This window comes from Microtus ochrogaster, chromosome 4 (genome assembly GCF_000317375.1).
Source record: "Microtus ochrogaster isolate Prairie Vole_2 chromosome 4, MicOch1.0, whole genome shotgun sequence".
Classification (NCBI taxonomy): domain Eukaryota; kingdom Metazoa; phylum Chordata; class Mammalia; order Rodentia; family Cricetidae; genus Microtus; species Microtus ochrogaster.
This window is the reverse complement of record NC_022011.1, coordinates 89,993,634-90,000,883: the sequence shown is the minus strand read 5'-3', so window position 1 is coordinate 90,000,883 and position 7,250 is coordinate 89,993,634.

The following is a 7,250-nucleotide window of genomic DNA, read 5'->3' as shown; positions in this document are numbered from 1 at the left end:
GGAGTAGCTGAGAACTCACATCTTAGGACATTATGGTGAGAATTATGACAGCAGGAAGGAAGCCATGATGTTGGAGGAGTAGCTGAGAACTCACACCTTAGGTCACACACATAAGGCTGAACAAGAAAGAATGGGAATGATGTAGGCTTTGGAAATGTCAAAGCCAAGTCCCCAGTGACATACTTTACCCAACAAGGTCACTCCTACTGATCCTTTCCAAACAGTTGTCCCACCTTGGGACAAAATATTGAATATATGATACAATGCATGCAGTTCTCATTCAAACCACCACAAGCAAGCACTCTTAATCACTGACCCAACTCTTTCAGTTCATTAGCTTTTAAACTCATAAAACAGACAATACATTTAAAATCCACCTAGTGTAATTAACAGGCTTCTACTATATATCACTTCCATAAATATATGTCCTTAAGTTACAGGATACATAATTTGAAATTCCAAAAATTTAATAGCCTGACAAAAGTAACTTAAATTTTAAAAAAAAAAGAGTTTATTTTGGCTCTCAATTTGAGTTATAGTTCATCATGGAAAGAGGTTATAAAGTCAGGACTTTGAAGCATCTGGTCATAGTGTCCCTCCTTCCCCCACCACTCGAGTCAAGAAGAAGGCAGAAACGAAAGATTGTATTCTGATACATTTTTCTTTTTGAGAAATCCAGAATCCATACATAGGAAATGGTGCAACCTTGCTTTATTATTCTTTCTGTCATCAAGATAATTCCTGACACATATTCCCAGAAATTTCCCTACTATAAATAATTTTTCATAGTTGTACCCGGAGACTAGTCTGCTAGGTGAGTTAGGATCCTCCCAGGTTGACAGGTGGTACTACACATTACATTTTTAAAGACTCTTAGAACACACACGAAATATCTTTTAAAGTGCTAGTTAATAATAATTAATTGCAATTTTTCCCTATAAATCAGAACTCAACATCCCAATTATAGAATAACACCAGTTAACATTCACAGAGCTGAAATTCAACATGTAACTGTACTCATCAGTATAAAAATTAAAGAAAGGAAAATGCTAAAATTTCTTGGAACTACGGAATTAATTTTTAAAATCTATTGTGCTTGAAAATGCTCCCTAACAATGTATTAAGTACACTCCAAATTAAGGAGGGATTTCCTTTGAAATTAAACATTTGAATTAGCTGCAAAATTATTTGTAGATGTTCTAAATGTGTCAGAAAAAATAAAAAACAGTAACATACCACTTTACCTCTTGACAAGATCTTAGAATGCTTGTCTAATAAGCCAAAGAGCAGAAAATTCTGTATAACTCTGTACTGTATTAATGTTTAGGTTATTATTTCTACTTTTATGATCAAAGAAATAAGAGAGTTACAGGTTTAGTTTGGAGTAAAGGCAGAGAATAGTCATAAAGTTTAATCTTTAAATTTCTAAGCAATAGAGAATGTTGAAATTAAAACTCAACTGAAAGCAATTTTTTCAAACTTAGATCTTTTGTAAAACCAACTCAAGGTAGACAGGACAAAGGTTCCTAAGTCTCCCCTTAGGAAACATGTGTATGTTGAAGTACTCACAGGAATCAGAAAAACTATATATTCATGGATGAAATTTTTATAGACTGATTCAAAAGAAACAAAATATCAACAGAGTGAAGTTCAAGAAAAGTCAGGCACAAGCTCCTCACCCAGTACAACAGCATGAATAAACAATTTTCCAAGTGCTGTATGGCAGCAGATGGCATATCATCAACCAAGGAAGAGCTCACAAGCCTCGTTACTTCAGTTTTATTTGAGTTTTCTCTCAGAGGCATGAAATACGTGCTATTAATGACACCTGTTGCTCAGAACCCAAGCAGGAGCTGGCCATTAGCCCCTGTTAGCATAAACAATCAAATTGGCCACAGGCATAGAAAAATGAGTGTTTGCTATAAACTACATTGTGACCATAGTTGATTAATTAAATTGAAATTCTGTGGTCCAAAAATTTGAACGTAAGCATACTCTATTAAATAGAATGTTTCAAAGACACTAAAGAGTAGATTTCTCGGCCATTCTAGCTAATACATACGGTTTGAATCTTGGGACCCTGATAAGTTAATCTTAGTATGACTTGAAGTGAAAAGTAATCAGATATGAACCAAAGAAAGGAGTCAACCCCCCACAAAAAAAGAAACCTAAAAATTCATGAAAAAACCTTTCTAAACATTTGAGGAACAATTTTTGATGAATAATTCAATCAAAATGCAGTTCGCACAAAACCTACAATTTTCTCATCACTAAGGTCTCCATGGAAGATCATTTCCCAAACCCTTTCTTGATAAGCAATTCACAAACATAGTATAAAAGACACAGATCTAATTTATGTCATATGTTATAATACCATCTCTTCACACAGCAACTTAGTTTTCATTATAAATAACAGAATATCTAAACATAGTTGCACCAATATATGTTTCTATCACAGATGAAAAGTAGATAAGCTTAGCTGGAAGATAGTGAAGACATGTAAGTACAGAGGCCTGCTATTTATGGATGGGAAGATTATTACAGTAATGACTCAAATTTCTATGCATTTTCCCATTAACACATTGTAACTGCAAACAAAATGCTACAAGGAGTTGAACAACTTCAGTAATATATAATTGATATTTTACAGGTGCATAGAGTTAAAGTACTCCACTTACATTTCACAAGTATGCACACACCCATTAAGTTACATCTATAATCACAACAACCATGTCCATCCCACTCAGAAACTGTTCCACGTCCCTTAGTAACACATATCTCAACCCTCCTCTACTCAAGAAGCTTGAAATGCAACAACACATATCATGCATTTTTATAATATGAATATAATTATAACATATAAATGTTGTATTTATGTCTTTTTTATTTATAAGCATTCCAAGATCCATATTACTTTGCATATGCAAACATTTAATTACTGAGTAGTGTTTCTGTTCATGAGGATAGTATATATTGTTCATCTGTCTTGGACATTTTTGTTTGATTCCAGGTTTTGAGTATTATACACAAAGCTGTTGTAACATTTGGGTGAAAGTCATTCTGTAGAAATATGTTTGTTTTTGGCTTACTCTATGTCTGTAGTGGGAATATGCACTTTTTAAAGAAAAAAACACCAACAGTCCCAGATTCATTGGATAATTTTGTGTTCAGAGCTCCAGTATGACAGCTATAGTGGCTTGTCAACCAAACCAGTGTTTGAGTTGTTGCTCTTTAAGTCAGTTTTCCCATTGAGTGTGCAGTCATATAAAATACAATAGTTGTGGAAATTGCTCTAAAATTTAAGATACTAAGTATCCTTACATGTTTGCCACCATCCATAATCTAAATGTCTACCATTTTCTCACTTTTAATTTCAGTTGTGTGCATATTTAGTTTTTTTGTAGTAAAACTGTTTATTTCAAATATTATCAATCAAATATATATATCACAAATAATGGAATCTAAATTCATTTCTTACTTTTATATTCTTAGCAACGCCTTTTGAACAGAAAATACTGGTGACTTTTATATAAAGTACAGTTAATTTTTTTCTGACTTTGGGTGGGTTGCTTCTGAAAAAGAAAATCTGCCAAACAAAAAAATAAAATGAAAATTTTCAATGTTTTTATTAATTAGAGAATTAAAGGTTATTAATTTTTGTTCATGAAGACTTTATTTCTTCCAGAATCATTTGTTCAAAGAATTCAACTTCATCAAAATTAGTCTTCATATTCACCACCTCCACTACTCCATACCCAGACTTCCTACACTCACTGTTGAGTACCCTTGACCTCCTCATCCAGACATTTTTCACAATCTCCCTGATTTGGCCTGGATCCCATCACCACTGCACCAGCCAAGTATAACCTCCCCTGCCTTCATAGAGAAGAGTTCTAGGCTTAAGCCAGTATTTGCCTTGTCTAACCATAATATCACAGGGTTCTTCCACTCCATATCCAACTGCTCTCTTTAAACCTATCTCCCCTCGTACTTCCAGCACGGAAGAGGAAGCCCCTCCTGTGCATCTGCTCAGTCGCCTCTGCCCAATGGACTGCAGTCTAACCAAACTACTTCTAACCTAAGACCCAACCCACCCATATCTTTTCTCCTCCCCCAACCAGGTCCACTTCTTAACAAATTCTTAACAAAGGAGGTCCACATGCCCAGAACTCATTGCAGGAATACCAGCAATATGTAAGATCAAGTCTTTATTTTCTTTCCATAATCAATCAATCATATACAAATGTTTGCCAAAAAGAGTTACCTATATGAACTCCAGGATCCAAAATTAAAAGAGCATAAATCTTATAAACCTTCTCAAAGAATTCAAGAAGTTTAAAGAAGACCCAAAGAATATTTTAGTTATTTCTTAGCCACTTTTTTCCTTCTGTTGTGAATTTTATGTTTCGACCCCTAGCCAATTATTTGGGTCATTATTTCCTTGACCCTTTTGATGGAGGAAGGTCATTGGTTGATTAAATAAAGAAGCTGCTTGCCCTGATAGGTTAGAACGTAGGTGGGAGGAGTGAATGGAGCAGAATGCTGGGAGGAAGAGGAAGTGAGCTCAGAGACTCGACAGCTCTCCTCTCGGGGGCAGACACCTCAGAGAGACACGATGCTCCACTCTTGCGGGCAGAGGCGAGAGCTCTCTGAGGCACACACGATGAAGCTCCGACCCCGGATGGACGTAGGCTAGAATCTCCCTGGTAAGCCACCTTGTGGGCTACAGCAGATTATTAGAGATGGGCTAGTCCAGGTGCTAGAGTTAGCCTAGAAGAGGCTAGATAGAAATGGCCAAGCAGTGATTAAATGAATACAGTGTCCATGTAATTATTTTGGGCAAAGCTAGCCGGAGGCCCCGCCGCTCCTATTTCAATACCCTTTGTTTTTGGGGTTCTTTGCATTCTGGATATTAATCCTCTGTCAAAAGTATATCCAGCAAAGACTCGTTCCCAATATGTAGGTTTCTTTTCACTTGACTGATTGTTTTCTATAGCTAGTCAACTTCTAGGGGATGGTGAAGTCATAGATCATAGAAGAGAATCTACTACTGTTAACTTGCTAGACCAGCACAATTCATTAACTACTATCTAAATCTTATCCTTATACCCATGAATAAGTGTATTTCTCACTCTTCATACAAAAAGAAACTTCTCTATATACAAATAAAACCCACTGTAAAAAAAATCAGAATGTTAAAAAAAAAAAGACTCAGAGATCAATGGATTGTTGTGAGCCCAGTCCCAGTGGATATGTCCAGAATCTGTGGCTAGGAAATATCACAGAAGAGGGGGGAAAGATTGTAAGAGACAGAGTACAGAAAATCTGCAGTAAGACTTTCTCTCTTAGAAATAGCTGCATAAACAAAACTTGAATAGCAACAATACCATTATACACACTAATGAAGAAAGGATAAAGTCACAGGGGACCCACCCCTAGACAAAGAAACAGAAGCAGCTAATGACCCCTACGAGAGTAAGAATTCACTTTTTTTAACAGATGAGAACCACGATTGGTTATTCAATATAATGTGGTTAGCCGGGCAGTGGTGGCATACGCCTTTAATCCCAGCACTCGGCAGGCAGAGGCAGGAGGATCTCTGTGAGTTCAAAGCCAGCCTGGTATACAAGAGTTAGTTCCAAGACAGGCTCCAAAGCTACAGAAAACCCTGTCTCAAAAAACAAACAAACAAAAAAAGAGCAATAATGGGGTCATCCCAGAAATCATGTATACCCCAACAACAAAATAAGTAACAATAATAAGAAAAGATAAAGACGCTATCAATTTGAGAGTAGGGGGGACTTGGGAGAGATTTGAAGGAGGAGATATGGGAGAGGATGGAGTATAAAAAGTAAGGAAAGGGAAGAAATAATCATTTTTAAGAAAAGCTGCATTTTGAAACTTAAAGAATAGAAAGGGGAAACTACATCACTGAATTAATAGTAAATATTCATAAGATTTCAAAGATGATAGCTGAAAATATTATTGGCAGTAGTCCTTATTCTTGCTTTAAGACATTTTCTAAAAATACCAATAAAAAATAAAGAAAATCATTTCAGAAAGGATTGAATGATTCATGAATTAATAATAACAGTGTTTGAGGCCAGTCTTAGTGACTCATATGACATTCAGTTTGATAAACAGCATGGTTTGTCCTCCATACTTGTACACAAAAATGCTATCCAAAGTAAAATTAAAAGTAGTGCTTGTTAAATGTTGTTTATATTACATTACAGCTAAAATTAATTTTCTGAGACTTGAGCATGAAAAACTTTTATACAAAGTAAAATATTTTTTGGTAAGTTCTGAACCACCCACAATCAGAAGGACACCTTCAACAATATTTCTTTAGTTCACTTCTAGTCTGTATTCACTACTCAGAAAAGGCCAATTCTGTAAGAATAACAGTGATATTTAGACATAAAAGATTCAAGATACTTTAATTCAATCAAAACATGATCCAGAAGGATATCTAAAACTGCCTTTTACATATAGCATTTTTGAGGTTTGACTCAATTTGAAGTTAGCAATCTTCTGAAATCTGTTTATTGAACAATGTTTGGAGACTGTGGGAAGCAGAGGCTGTTTTCTCTATCATTTTCTCCCACCTGCAGCTTTTGTATGTGGGGAGTTTTTGGCTGTCATACTCACCAACAATTACTGTGAGCAGTCTCCCTCAACAAGTTAGCTGGAGTTTGAGTAGCATCCACATGAAGTTTGCACACTTTTTTCCATTGCGTAGATTATGGCTGAAGCAATGAAAATTTAGTAGCTTATCCAAATCTAGTAATAATAATAGGCAAAAAGCCAGGTTGAACCATAATCAGCCTGACTTTTTACACTGATTGCAGCAGTAACTGCGGGGCTGTTTTCCAACGTCACTCTTCTTTGCAATCAACAGTGTCCAAGCATGGCATGGCCTCATGCTCACAAAGATACACAAGCATTGAAAAGTTACACTACTGTTTACAAAATGATGACCAGCATTATTTACATTATTTATGGAGGTGATACATGCTAAAATTCAACAAGACAAAACGAATCGTAAGCTCACCTGTCAATTTAACATTCATTCATAAAAACAAGAAAATATAGTCTATAGCTAGAGGGAAAACTAGTCAACAGATATTGATTCAGAAAGAGTATGTATCAGAAAAATGATGTGGGAATGATTTCTTATTAATAAAGAAACTGCCTAGGCCCATTTCATAGGCCAACCCTTAGGTAGGCGGAGAAAACAGAACAGGATG